The following is a 16238-nucleotide window of genomic DNA, read 5'->3' on the forward strand; positions in this document are numbered from 1 at the left end:
ATATAACTTCATTTGCTCTACTGACAGTGAGTAGTGACTAAATCCAATTTCAATACTTGTGTAGCTCACAGCCTCTTAACTTTTAAAATATGCTTTCTATCTTGTGACAAAATAGTGTTGGAATCTTTAGTCCATTCAAAATCTTTCTTTTCTTATAAAGGATTTTAGAAAGATCTTTTAAATGCCTTTTTATCTCCAGGGAGAAATTTGCTAAGATTTTACACATGAAGCAAAATGCCAGATGATTAAAAAATTCTCATCTCAAATTTCAGACCTCCATTTTCTCTCCAATTGTCAATCCCTTTTTAATTTGCTGTGAACAGTACTGTCAGTCTGTTTGGAAAGCTATTCTAATTTAAGATTTCATTATCTCTCTTCCTCAACCTTTGAATGGCCTGTCACTTGTTATACGCATCACAGAAAGCTAGCCAAGTACACTTCTGATTTCCAGCTATCAAATTTACAGAGGAATTGCATCCTTTCATACTGTGCCTCTATGTTCCCTCTCACATTTCTTTATAGAAACAAACAAAAAACCAGTGAATTTTTATTTGTTGTTCCCACTCAACTGTAAGCAAAAGCATAACGATAACTGGACCTTTTACAAATTCCTATTCTTGTTCATAAATAAACTAAAAAATTCACAGAATATTTTCTTTTTAACGCAGCTCCCACTAAGATATGAAAAACAAATAGGAATTAAGAACATTTAATAAACATGTTGTACAATATTTGATCTCTCCCTTAAGAAAGAGCACTGAGAAATACCAGCTCTGAAAGAAGTAAAGATCTAGAATATTCCTTAGTGAGTTATATGCACGCTAGAACGAGAGCTGGGATTTACATGATCTAAACATGGGTGCTAGCCTTATGCGATAAGGTTTACATTTAATTCAGTATCAAAATTAACCAATTATGTTGGCAGCAATTTTTTAAACACCTTTCTAAGTATTCTTGACTTAGAGAACATTATTCATGAAGCTCCTAAGAACAGGAGAATTCCCATTTGGCCAAATACACAACAAGAAGAGAAAAATTTTGCGATAAAATATGGTACAAGAGACATACACTGTAACATGAACTATGAGACATTTTGTGCCCCAATTTTGGCTGACTTGGTAGCATCTGCTAAGACTGGCATGAAACATGTAGATCGATGTTACTACTGCCCCATAGTACCCTAAGTGCTTCTGAGGAGGCCTATCTAAAATGCTACCCAGGGCTATGGAACCAACTAGCATTAAGTTCCACCCTATAAAGATGTGTGTCTGCTGAGTCAAAGGAACTACGGAAGAGAAGAACCCAGCAAGAAATGTCTCAATAACCCACAAAATCGCTCCTCAAAAGAAAAAGTTTAAATTACCTAAAAGACCCATCATCTACTCAGCTCTGCCCTAAAGCCACCCAGCCCAGCAACAAGGACCTTCTTCCTTCCCTTCCTCTCCTTGCTTCTACCTGGTGGGGGTAAAATTCAGACAACAGCTAGGAAATGCTCACCATCTTGGCCCCTTTTCTACTGTAGGCTTCCATTCACTCTCATCTAGGGGACGGGAGAAGAGTTAATAAATACTAAGTCAAATTGGAAATTTTGACTATTACATGGAAATAAACATGTTAATTTCCGAATTGAAACTTTTAAAACTATTTTTAGGACTTAAAGTGATCAAGGCCACTTTATTACTATAAAGTCCCCAGGAAAGTCACCTTTATCCACAGTCATTGACTGAAAAAGTTCAGGAGGCTAACAAAAGTTAGATTTTCACAACAAACCGTGTCACGCTTGTACAACAAAGTGACTCCTATAGAACACAAAGTGAGTTACAGATTTTATCAAAATTATTGTGCCCACTTGTCATTAGTATATAATTTTCTGAGTGAAGAGATTAAGTGAAATAAGTGAAATATATACTTGTGAAATGTTAATGTGACATGGTCATATAAAATGGAAAATATTGGGTAAAACAACCTAAATTTTGTTTAGAACATGCCAGAATAATTCTGCTAGAAATAATAAGTAGTTGTCCATAACATGGTAGGTGATACAAAAGACAGAAGCAACCACCATTATATATGTGTACATAAAAGAGGTGAGTGAACTTTGCAATAGTAGCTCTCTCAAGAGTAACTTACAACCTAATTTTTAATAATACCTATGGATTTTCATAATTTCAAATATCATAATGGGTTAAAATATCCCTCAAGTTTCAATTAAGGGACTGAGATGCTTCACAAACTGAACCAGGAACAGAGTGTTCCAAAACGTCATCAATTTGTAGTGTGCACAGAACGTTATCTGAACAGAATGGTAAACAATTTGTCAGCACCATCCTGGACATTGGGCACCATGATCAAATGACTAGACAATCAGGCTGTTACAGTAGTCTTCTGCCCTGTTTCAAATGTGACAAAACAAAAAGGAAACACAACCACACTTCAGTAACTATAAATTTCAATCTCTATATCTGCAAAGCCTACCTATCCACTAAATAACTTAGGGAACTCTCCATGAAAATGATCAATCTAATCATTACTATAGAGGGATAGAATTGCAAATTCACTGTCGTTTCAATCATATCTACTCATCTGTTGAGTTTGGTGAACATTAATTGGTTTCCAGGGTGCAAGTTCTTCAAGGGGAAGTACGGAAATGGCGATTCTGAATTAAAATGAAAAAAAAAAAAAAAAGTGGGGGGTGGCCTTGTAAATCCAAATATAGCAGCCAAATATTTTTCGACCACTGTATTTCAGTACGAAGTATGAAATACCCAACTTAACTTTTTCATAGCTTGTTTTTTATTCTTTTAAATCTGAGTTCAAGACTATAGCATTTTTTTCTCAGGAAATAAATTTGGGTTTTAGTCAGCCCTGACTGCCGTAGCAAAATACTATTGACTGGGTAGTTTAAATGAGAAATTTATTTGCTCACAGTTCCAGGGCTGAGAAATCAAAGATCAAGGTGATTGCCTTTTTGAATTCTGGTGATGGCATTCTCTCCGGGCTTGTAGACAGCTGCCTTCCTGTTATGTCCTCACATGACCTTTTCTCTGTGTGAGTACATATAAGAACTTCTTCCTAGAAGGCCACATTTCCTACAGGGTTTGAGACCCAACCTTATCAGCTCATTATACCTGTATTACTTCCAAAAAGCTCCTGTGTCCTCTCAAAATTCCTATGTGGAAGCCCTAATCCCCATGTAACAGCATTAGAAGTGCAGCCTTTGGGAAGTCATCAGAGATACAGGAGCTCATGAAGATAGAACCTTGAAGGTAAGATTAAGGTCTTCATAAGAAGAGAAAAAGAGATCAGACCTCACATGAGCTCTCTCTCTCCACGTGTACAAAGAGAAGTTCATTGGAGCACAGAGCAAGTTGGGTGGCCATCTGCAAACCAGATAGAGAACGCTCACTAGGAACCAAACCCACCAGCACCTTGATCTTGGACTTCACAGCCTCCAGAACCATAAGAAATAGTATCTACTGTTTAAGCCACTTAGTCTATAGTATTTTGTTTAAGCATACATAACTATAATAATATCAGTAGAATTCAAAGTCTTTGCAATTATCCATTAGGCTATACATGCATGACAAGGCCTCTGCTGCCTTATCCACAAGGCCTTCCCTTTATCTATTTTAAAATATCAACTCCCCACTCCCAACCTAGGAACTACCTAAAACCCTTCCTATTTTTACACAGAACATTTATCATTCTATCATATCGCCCATTCTATTGTTCATTTGCTCATTTTATGTTCCACTCCCATCCACAGGCAAAATAAAGAGAACATTTTGTAATTTTTCTACTCATGATACATACTGAACATATCTGAAACTAATCTCAAATTCGTAAACTTTCACTTAAATACAGGCTGCTTTTGAGGTTATTCAATAATACCGTGTTTAATAAAACTAATGTGGTCCAGGTTATCTTATCGTGACCTTTCTTAGATTTCTATGATAATACAAGATAGTTAATAAAATTTTACCTCAAACCTATAATACTGCTATATTATAAAAGTGTTATTTTTCTTAGCACATATAAATATAATCCATATTATTTGGTATTTTGAGAATAGAGCACAACTTTGATTTTTGTCTACAGGTTTTCTTTCTGAGCTAGCTCATAAATAATTCAAAATATTTGTTAAATATGCCAAAAACAGATTAAAGATATTATACACTCACCAGATAATGGAAATCAAAATGTATCAACAATCATTAGAGTCAACAGAAAACAATGCATATTTCAAAACCAAACACTATGCGAAAAAACAATTTACCTCTATAGTTGATAGCTCTTGTCCCTTTTTATTAACTTTTAAAAATCTATTTTGGTTATAACCAAACCAGCTACATCCAAAGTAATCTACCTTATTCATAGTATCCATTCTAAGTTACACCAAATAATCTTATTCCCCATGGTTGCATTTCCTTCAAATCAGTTATTATCCAAGAACTCAAAATTTTACTCTTTAATTTCAGTTCATTAAAGACATATGGGACAAACTTTATTTCTAAGTTAATAACAATTTAAAAATTAAGATAGTACACTGAAAGTGAGTATTTTACCAATATTATGTAAAGTTTCTTCTTACAAGATGTATTTCGTGAACCAGTACGATAAAGTAACATCAGTCTAGTGAAATCTTCTCACATGGACTATAATTTGTTGAAAAAAAAATGTTACACTTGTCAATCCAGCCTTTTGCCCAAGAGCACCAAATATACATATTTTTTTAAAAGATAGGTTTCATCTATCTTTACAACTATCAGAGCTATAAAGTCAGACAGCCTTATTTTAAGGATGCCAATCAATTAAAATATTAACTTTCTAAATCTATAAGAGATATTACCCACTTTGTTACTTGTTGGAATAACAAAATGAGTTGTTTAAAACTAATGTAAACTATTAATTAGCACTCTATAATTAAATGATGTCCATCTCTTGCAACAGATTTGCTGTTAAAATTTATAAAGATGGAAAAGCTATACAATTGGCAGCAAAGGCACGTTAGCTTTTTCCTCTATATTTTATACTGATATCATTTTAGATACTATAGCTATAAACACAACATAAATGAACATCAAGATAAGCTGCAATGGCAGTATTAGTAATTTTAAGTAGTTCATTTATAAGAAGTATTGTTAGTAAAGCAAATGAGACTTTAAAAGACAATACAATTCCTGAAAATTCCATTTTCCTTTATCAAAATGAATACTCCCTTCCGATAAAAGTCCATTTTTTAATTTCTAAAATGGAAATAATTGCCTTGCTTATGTTCCAATGTTAGTGTGAGGACAGAAGTATTGAGTATGTCGAAATGTTATGCAATTTGGAGTTATTATTTTTCCTTATTACTGTAGATTCTTTTGGAACTATAATAATTCTATAAATAAAAATTTCTATTGATAGATTACTATAGAGCATTCTATGAAGACATTTCCTATAGTTGGATCTGAAGTGATTAAAAAATAAATTTCTTTAACTGAAACCAAACTGTCTGAATAATCAATCCTTCTTTTACTAGTTTTTATGGTTTTTTTGTTTTGTTTTAACAGTCCAACAGATAAATTGGATCTGAAAATGAAGTATGGCTTGAATGCCCTCTAAAATAAAAGTACCAACCAGTGAAATTCTCAAAAACGAACACTTTCAGATAGGATTCTAATTAAATGTACTACTCTAAAACTTTAAATATATCAATGAGCAAAGATAATCACATTTCAATTCTTGGGACTTTAAAAAGTAATTGCCTCTAAGAAATTAGAACATGAGATTCCTTATGAGAATATAGTCACACAACTGTCTTAGTGAAAGAAGAGACCGTTTTCTTCAGTTAAGCCTTCAATTAAAGTAAGCTTTCACATTTATTAAATTCAGAAATCTACAACAGTCCTGTAAATCTGATATGTTCCAATGAACTGCATGAAGAATACCAGTAATTATTAAGTTTCAAGATCTTGTTGACATTTCTGATTTTACTCCTGTGTCATTTACTCACACAGCCCATAACATGGAATATGAATTTCAAAAGAGTAGAGGCCAGGCAAGGTCAGAGTCTTACTGATGAGATTTCAGCAAAAGGGGAGAAGCCAGTATTAAGATAAATGAGACTAAATAAATAATCCAAGACAGAGCTTTTCCTTTTTTTAATTAAGACACATTCCCAAGTATGTCTTAGACTTCTGAAAACACCTATTTAAATATTTTATCTTATTTTCAAAGTCAAAGTATTTTTTATCCCCTGAGACTATTAAGACCCTCTTCTGCAGATGTGTACAGAGTTTATTCTAAAATGTAAAAAAACGGGGGGAGTTAAGATGACGGAGGAGTAGGAGACACCGTTTTCAGCCGATCCTCCGAGTCGAGCTGGATAGGTACGAGACCAGCCTGAACAACCACGGAACCAGCCTGAGACGCAGGAAGACGCATCTGGATCTCTACAAATGAACATCTCCAGCGCTGAGTATTGAGGTACGAAGCGGGGAGCCATGAAACCGCGCACAGATATTAGAAGATAAACAGAAGGGGGAGGGAGCCGAGGCGTTCGGGCGCCAGGAAGCGGTACCCACCTGCACGGGGGAGCGGGCGGGCTCAAGGACAGCACCACAAAACAGCAGACTGAGACCGTGAGCCAGGAGCGCGCACCACCAGGCTTCTCATGGAACTCCGGAATCCCGGTGCGCTCAGTGGATCCAGACTGAGACCAGGAGCTCCCGGAGCGCGCGCGGGGCGGCTGGCGGCTGGCGGCGTTAGAAACACAAAGGACAGAGACGCGCCGGCCCTGGAAGTGAGGGCTGGGATGCCGGGTGTGGGGCGCACATCCCGGGACGCTGCAGGGTTGAGCAGCACCAACAGTAACAGAGTTAAAGTGGCCAGAACATCAGTAGAGAACGGGCCGCAATCCCTCTGTTCTCTGACAATTCAGCCTCTGCTGCTCTGACTCTCAGAAGAGGCACAGCAGACCGCCAGGGATAACCACCAGAGAACAAAAGCCTGGAAGTACCGGCTCAGAGAGTGCCCATCCCCATCCCCCCTCCCAGGAGGCACGGAGACTCTACCCAAACAGGGTTCCCTGAGTATCGGAGCAGCAGGCCCCTCCCCCAGAAGGCAGGCTGAAAAATCAAGAAGCCCACAACCCAGGGCGCCTGGGTGGCACAGTCATTGAGCGCCTGTCTTCGGCTTAGGGCATGATCCCGGCGTTCCAGAAAGGAATCCCTCATCGGGATCCTCCACTGGGAGCCTGCTTCTTGCTCTCCCACTCCCCTGCTTGTATTCCCTCTCTCGCTGGTTGGCTGCCACATAAATAAATAAATAAAATCTTTAAAGAAGAAGCCCACATCCCTAAGATCCCTATAAAACCAGGGGCACGGCCTGGGACCCAGTCAATAATTTGGGCTCTGGACAACCCCGCAACCTCTCCTCATCAGAAAGATCAAGAAGGAGAAGCCCCCCCCAGCAAAGAAAAGACAGTGAGTCTGTGGCCTCTGCCACAGAAATAATGGATATGGATGTAACCAAATTATCAGAAATGGAATTCAGAGTAACGATGGTCAAAATGATGAGTAGAACTGAAAAAACTATTAACGAGAAAGTTACTGAAAATATAGAATCCCTAAGGACAGAAATGAGAGCAAATCTGACAGAAATTAAGAATTCTATGAGCCAGATGCAGGCAAAACTAGAGGCTCTGATGGCCAGGGTCACCGAAGAAGAGGAACAAGTTAGTGAATTGGAGGATGGGTTAATAGAGGGAAAAAAGAAAATAGAAGCTGGTCTTAAAAAAATCCACGCCCACGAATGTAGGTTATGGGAGATTACTGACTCAATGAAACGATCCAATGTCAGAATCATCGGCATCCCTGAGGGGGTGGAGAAAAACGGAGGTCTAGAAGAGATATTTGAACAAATTGTAGCTGAAAACTTCCCTAATCTAGCGAGGGAAACAAACATTCGTGTCCAAGAGGCAGAGAGGACCCCTCCCAAGCTCAACCATGACAAACCTACGCCACGTCACGTCATAGTGCATTTCGCAAATATTAGATCCAAGGATACAGCATTGAAAGCGGCCAGGGCAAAGAAATTTCTCACGTACCAAGGCAAAGGCATCAGAATTACGTCAGACCTGTCTACACAGACCTGGAATGAGAAAAAGGGTTGGGGGAGCATATTTAAAGCTCTTTCAGAGAAAAACATGCAGCCAAGGATCCTTTATCAAGCAAGGCTCTCATTCAGAATTGATGGAGAAATAAAGACATTCCAGACTCCCCAGTCATTAACCAATTTCGTAACCATGAAACCAACCCTACAGGAGTTATTAAGGGGGGTTCTATAAAGGTAAAAAGGCCCCAAGAGTGATACAGAACAGAAAGTCACAACCGATACAAACAAAGACTTTACTGGCAACACGGCATCATTAAAATCATATCTCTCAGTTCTTAGTGTCAATGTAAATGGTTTAAATGCTCCCATAAAGTGCCACAGGGTTGCAGATTGGATAAAAAGAAATGACCCATCCATTTGCTGTCTACAAGAGACTCATTTCGAACCCAAAGATGCATTCAGACTGGGGATGGAGTACCATCTTTCACGCAAATGGACCTCAAAAGAAAGCTGGGTAACAATTCTCATATCAGATAGATTGGATTTTAAATTAGAGACTATAGTTAGAGACGCAGAAGGGCACTATATTATTCTTAAAGGAAGTATTCAACAAGTGGATATGACAATTATAAATATATATGCCCCCAACAGGGGAGCAGCAAGATACACAAGCCAACTCTTAACCAGAATAAAGAGACATATAGATAAAAATACATTAATAGTAGGAGACCTCAACACTCCACTATCAGAAATAGAACACCCTGGCAAAGACTAAGCAAAGAATCAAAGGCTTTGAATGCCATACTCGACGAGTTGGACCTCATAGATATATATAGAACACTACACCCCAGAACCAAAGAATACTCACTCTATTCTAATGCCCATGGAACATTCTCAAGAATAGACCATGTTCTGGGACACAAAACAGGTCTCAACTGATACCAAAAGATTGAAATTATCCCCTGCATATTCTCAGACCACAACGCTCTGAAATTGGAACTCAACCACAAGGAAAAATTTGGAAGAAACTCAAACACTTGGAGACTAAGAACCATCCTGCTCAGGAATGACTCGATAAACCAGGAAATCAAAAATCAACTTAAACAATTTATGGAGACCAACGAGAATGAAAACACAACGGTCCAAAACCTATGGGATACTGCAAAGGCAGTCCTAAGGGGGAAATACATAGCTATCCAAACCTCACTCAAAAGAATAGAAAAATCTAAAATGCAGTTTTTATATTCTCACCTCAAGAAGCTGGAACAGCAACAGAGGGACAGGCCTAATCCACTCACGAGGAAGCAGTTGACCAAGATGAGAGCAGAAATCAATGAATTAGAAACCAGAAGCACAGTAGAACAAATCAACAGGACTAGAAGCTGGTTCTTTGAGAGAATCAATAAAATTGACAGACCACTGGCAAGACTTATCCAAGAGAAAAGAGAAAGGACCCAAATTATTAAAATTATGAATGAAAAAGGAGAGGTCATGACCAACACCAATAAAATTCAAGGATTATTAGAAACTATTATCAGCAGCTATATGCCAAAAAACTAAGCAATCTGGAAGAGATGGAGGCCTTCCTGGAAACCTATAAACCACCAAGACTGAAACAGGAAGAAATTGATTTCTTAAACAGGCCAAATAATTATGAAGAGATTGAGTCAGTGATAAACAACCTTCCAAATAACAAAACTCCAGGCCCGGATGGTTTTCCTGGGGAATTCTACCAAACATTCAAAGAAGAAATAATACCTATTCTCCTAAAGCTATTTCAAAAAATAGAAACAGAAGGAAAGCTACCAAACTCATTCTATGAGGCCAATATTACCTTGATCCCAAAACCAGGCAAAGACCCCCTCAAAAAGGAGAATTACAGACTGATCTCCCTAATGAATATGGACGCCAAAATCCTCAACAAGATCCTTGGTAAGAGAATCCAACAGTACATTAAAAGGATTATCCATCGGGACCAAGTGGGACTCATACCTGGGATGCCAGTGTGGTTCAACATTCGCAAATCGATCAGCATGATACATCATATCAACAAGAAAAGACTCAGGAACCATATGATCCTCTCAATTGATGCCGAAAAAGCATTTGACAAAATACAGCATCTTTCCTGATTAAAACCCTTCAGAGTGTAGGAATAGAGGGTACATTTCTCAATCTCATAAAAGCCATCTATGAAAAGCCTACAGCAAATAGTATTCTCAATGGGGAAAAGCTGGAAGCCTTTCCCTTAAGATCAGGAACACGACAAGGATGCCCACTCTCGCCACTATTATTCAACATAGTACTAGAAGTCCTTGCAACAGCAATCAGACAACAAAAAGGGATCAAAGGTATCCAAACCGGCAGAGAAGAAGTCAAAATGTCTCTCTTTGCAGATGACATGATACTCTATATGGAAAACCCAAAAGAATCCACTCCCAAACTATTAGAAGTTATAGAGCAATTCAGTAATGTGGCAGGATACAAAATCAATGCTCAGAAATCAGTTGCATTTCTATACACGAATAATGAGACTGAAGAAAGAGAAATTAGGGAATCCATCCCATTTACAATAGCACCAAAAACCATACGTTACCTTGGAATTAACTTAACCAGAGACGTAAAGGACGTATATTCTAGAAACTATAAATCACTCTTGAAAGACATTGAGGAAGACATAAAAAGATGGAAAAATATTCCATGCTCATGGATTGGAAGAATTAACATAGTTAAAATGTCCATGCTACCCAGAGCAATCTACACTTTCAATGCTATCCCGATCAAAATACCGAGGACATTTTTCAAAGAACTGGAACAAATAGTCCTTACATTTGTATGGAAACAGAAAAGGCCCAGAATCTCCAAGGAACTGTTGAAAAGGAAAAACAAAGCTGGGGGCATCACAATGCCGGATTTCGAGCTGTACTACAAAGCTGTGATCACAAAGACAGCATGGTACTGGCACAAAAACAGACACATAGACCAATGGAACAGAATAGAGAACCCAGAAATGGACCCTCAGCTCTTTGGGCAACTAATATTTGAGAAAGCAGGAAAAAACATCCGGTGGAAAAAAGACAGTCTCTTCAATAAATGGTGCTGGGAAAATTGGACAGCTACATGCAAAAGAATGAAACTTGACCACTCTCTCACACCATACACAAAAATAAACTCCAAATGGATGAAAGACCTTGATGTGAGACAGGAATCCATCAAAATTCTAGAGGAGATCATAGGCAGCAACCTCTATGACATCGGCCAAAGCAACCTTTTTCATGACACATCCCCAAAGGCAAGAGAAACAAAAGATAAAATGAACTTATGGGACTTCATCAAGATAAAAAGCTTCTGCACAGCCAAGGAAACAGTCAAAAAAACTAAGAGGCAGCCCACGGAATGGGAGAAGATATTTGCAAATGACACTACAGATAAAGGACTGGTATCCAAGATCTACAAAGAACTTCTCAAACTCAATACACGAGAAACAAATAAACAAATCAAAAAACGGAAAGAGGATATGAACAGACACTTTTCCAATGAAGACATACAAATGGCTAACAGACACATGAAAAAATGTTCAAAATCATTAGCCATCAGGGAAATTCAAATCAAAACCACACTGAGATACCACCTTACGCCAGTTAGAATGGCAAAAATAGACAAGGTAAGAAACAGCAATTGTTGGAGAGGATGTGGAGAGGGGGGATCCCTCCTGCATTGTTGGTGGGAATGCAGGTTGGTACAGCCACTTTGGAAAACAGTGTGGAGGTCCCTTAAAAAGTTAAAAATTGAGCTACCCTATGATCCAGCCATTGCACTACTGGGTGTTTACCCCAAAGATACAGACGTAGTGAAGAGAAGGGCCATACGCACCCCAACGTTCATAGCGGCAATGTCCACAATAGCTAAATCGTGGAAGGAGCCGAGATGCCCTTCAACAGATGACTGGATTAAGAAGTTGTGGTCCATATATACAATGGAATATTACTCAGCTATCAGAAGAAATGAATTCTCAACATTTGCTGCAACATGGACAGCAGAGGAGGAGATAATGCTAAGTGAAATAAGTCAAGCAGAGAAAGACAACTATCATATGATTTCTCTCATTTATGGAACATAAGAACTAGGAAGGTCGGTAGGGGAAGAAAGGGATAAAGAAAGGGGGGGTAATCAGAAGGGGGAATGAACCATGAGAGACTATGGACTCTGAGAAACAAACTAAGGGCCTCAGAGGGGAGGGGGGCGGGGGAATGGGATAGACTGGTGATGGGTAGTAAGGAGGGCACGTATTGCATGGTGCACTGGGTGTTATATGCAACTAATGAATCATCGAGCTTTACATGGAAACCGGGGATGTACTGTATGGTGACTAACATAATATAATAAAAAAATCTTAAAAAAAAAATAAAAAATAAAAAAATAAAATGGAAAAAAATTCACAAAATTAAAAACTTTTGCAATATACTAAGAAAAAAATCTATGTATACCATGTCACAATACTATTTTTAAAATTATGTTCAGATTCACTCTGTGTCCTTTTTCATGTCTGTTCAGCATATAACGGATGAGGACTTTATATATGTGATTTCAACTAAAAAAAAAAAAATTCAAATAGGAGAAAACAAAAAAAAAGTAAGAAAATAAATATTCTCATGTAGAACACATTGTCTTACTAACTCCAGTGGACAATTCTGTCTACCAAATAACCTAAGAGTTAAAATTAACTCAAAAGTAAAATATCAAGAATTTCATTTATTATAGTGATTAAAAAAAGACTGGAACTAGACTTTATTTGGAGTCTGACCCCATCTTTATTAATAATATAGCCTTTCCTTAAAGACTGCTTCAGTTTTCCCTTCTTCAAAATTACTTTAACAATGTTATAGTAAACAAAGGAGACAGTACATTAAAAAAGGATAGCATGGAGTCAACCACTACTAACTCAAAAGAAATGATGTTATTAATGAACCAGGCCAATGGAATTGTGGAGTCTTCTGACCCTTGCTGTTCACAAAATGTATGCACAAGGTAATTTACTAGACTGGTAAATTAGGTGCTAATTTTCTATGGAAAATAATGAGAAATCTATTTTTTTCATTTATTTCTCAAACATGTCATTGAGAAACTAAGCAAAGTCACTTTGTCTTTATTTTTTCTGGGTAACCTACTCCTGAGGAGATATCTTTCTCCTACTTGCATCCTTCCAATACTTTAACAAGAATCCCTAAGTTGCAAGTTGAAAAGCAGTGTGAAAAATCTCATTTGGACGATTAGTTCCTGCATTTAAAGTTATTCTATAGGACTATGGCCCCACACTGTTAATCATGATCAGCTTCAGGAGGTGTGACTGCTGCAGACTTCGATTTTCTATGTTAAATATGTAGGCTATATTAAAATTTGTTATCATGGTGTATGGTTTTTTTTTGGGGGGGGGGACTTTTAAAAAAATGTGTAAAATACCCATATCTTTCCTTGAGAATTTAATAAAAAAAACCTTGAGGATTTCTTGACAATCCCTATTAGATTGCCTGAACCACAAGGAAATTTTTCTACAGAGAGGAAAAATGATTTACTTCTCTATAGGAATGTGAGTGAGAGAACGTATGAAGAGCCTCATTATTTTCTGTGTCCGAAGGAAAGGAACTGGGCTGGGGGGGCCAGCGGGGTAACAGAGTCTGTATACCATACTGGGTCTGAAATGTGTCTCCTGTGCCTACTAGACCAGAAAGTAAGCTCCAGGCCTTAGAGAGGCACCCTATGTGCCATACAAATCATTCAGTTTGCTCAAGTTCTCCTCTTTCCCAAGTTACACCAGTGAAGGATGCCCATGTCCAGCAAAGAACAGTGCTGTGGCCCACTGGCTCTTTCTACCCTATCCAACATGGGGAGAAGTGGGTAGAATTAGCACTGAGACAAAGCTCTTCAAAACACCCATCCCAACTTCCCCAAACCACTACACCACAAATAAGCTGATTAAAACCACAATACAGTTAACCTTATTATTTTCCCTTCTCTTCTTTGGGAATGACAAACAAACAATCATCTATGGACATTCTCAGACAATCTATCTTGACTGCTGATCCTGGACAGACCTCTTCTCCAAGAACATAAGAGGTTAAGTAGGTAGGTAGGGTTCGAGTCATTATTTTAGTCCTGGTGGTTCTTGCTTTAATTTCTTTTACGTACAAGTTTCCACGCAAATACGTATTTTAACAAAGTGTTCCATAGATTATTAAAAAAAGTCAGTGACTTGAGTATCTTCTTGATAATGATACTGATTTTCAGTAAGGAAAAATAATCCCCAAATAGGAGGCAACAAAACAGAAATACAATAATGACGGCTTTCTAACAAATTGAAAACACTGAAGTTGGCCTCAAGTTTCTTCAACATAGTAATATAGGACAAACAAACAAACAAAAACAACAACAACAACAACAAAGTACCAGGATATCCATAGAGTATTGACAAAAAAAAAAATATTGTGACTCACAACTTCTATATCTAGCCAGTGTGTTCTTCTAACATGAATTCAATAGAAAGATATAATCTTAAAAGTTCTAAGATTATTTTGTTGGCATACCCGACAAACAATTGGTGATAAAAAATTTGAAATGAAGGTGGATGAAATAATATTTTCTAAAAAATGAGAAACAATCATATAACTCAGTATTGTCTGAATAGTTGTAACAGTTACAGAATGTAATTACAAATATCAAGATAATTCTTTTAAAAAGTACAAAATGGGGGCGCCTGGGTGGCACAGTGGTTAAGCGTCTGCCTTCGGCTCAGGGCGTGATCCCGGCGTTATGGGATGGAGCCCCACATCAGGCTCCTCTGCTATGAGCCTGCTTCTCCCTCTCCCACTCCCCCTGCTTGTGTTCCCTCTCTCGCTGGCTGTCTCTATCTCTGTCAAATAAATAAATAAATAAAAAATCTTAAAAAAAAAATAAAAATAAAAAGTACAAAATGATCAAAGTTAAAAAAAAAAAAAATCTGAACCTAAATCCCAGGCAATTCCTAAAAGGACTCGGAATTAACAGTAGTGCTAAACTGTAAAAAAGTCTGTTTAATTCTCATGTAACAACAGAAACTACCTATAAACATTTTGTTTCTATTATCGATAAAGAAAAATCACACATGCAGTATCTTAAAAGAATTCATTGGAAAAAAACACCATGTACTTCTTTAAAAATCAAAAACAATGAATACAATAATTTCATCAAGATGAAATTTGTTATGAAAAGAATTCTACATGCATTTCAAATTCCCTTTTAAACAATCTCACAGTGAATCCAAATTACAATTATCATTTATGTTTTTATATAAATATTTTTATTTATATATTACACATTTATTTGTAAGAAAATTTTTCTATCATTTATCATTCCCTTTTAAACAATCTCACAGTGAATCCAAAATATAAATGATAATTAGTATTACTAGTCCCTGTACTTAGTCCCCTGTGCTTAAATAAACTTCAATTGTAATTAACAGTAAAAACAAATATTTAAATAGCACCTACTTACTAGGCTGGAAAACAAGTACATTAACTTATTTTATCCTCAATCTTCTTTTAGGTTAGTAATCTTATTCCCATTTCATATGTGAGAAAATGCTCAGAAATTTAAAGGATTTGCCAAAGGAAAAAAAAAATACTGGAGGGGTGCCTGGGTGGCTCAGTTGGTTAAGGGTCTGCCTCGGCTCAGGTCACGATCCCAGGGTCCTGGGATAGAGCCCTATGTCCTGCTCCCTGCTCAGTAGGGAGCCTGCTTCTCCCTCTTCCTCTGCCTGCCACTCCCCCTGCTCATGTGCACTGCCAAATAAAAAAGGAAATCTTTAAGAAAAAGAAAAAAATACTGCAAAGGTGCACCTGGGTCACTCAGTCACAAGCATCTGCCTTTAGCTCAGGTCATGATCCTGGAGTTCCAGGATCTAGCCCCACTTCTGTTCCTCCCTCTCCATACCCTCCCCTCACCCCCGCCACTTGCACTCTCTCTCAAATAAATAAAATCTTAAATTAAAAAAAAAATACTGTAAAAATTTAGCTTTGAACTCAGACCATCTGGCTCCAGAATCCAGGCAGTTCTGGATACCCAATCCACCCTACAGCTTCTCTAATGAAGGGGAATAGAAGAAACAT

At 37.6% G+C, this 16238-nt stretch overlaps 1 protein-coding gene across 9 annotated transcripts in view; it reads right to left on the reverse strand.

Annotated features, from left to right (window-relative positions):
• Positions 1-16238, reverse strand: part of CACNA2D1 (calcium voltage-gated channel auxiliary subunit alpha2delta 1) — a 484525-nt gene that overhangs the window by 153428 nt on the left and 314859 nt on the right. The window lies entirely within an intron of this gene.

Source organism: Ursus arctos, unplaced genomic scaffold (assembly GCF_023065955.2).
Source record: "Ursus arctos isolate Adak ecotype North America unplaced genomic scaffold, UrsArc2.0 scaffold_3, whole genome shotgun sequence".
Taxonomy (NCBI): Eukaryota; Metazoa; Chordata; class Mammalia; order Carnivora; family Ursidae; genus Ursus; species Ursus arctos.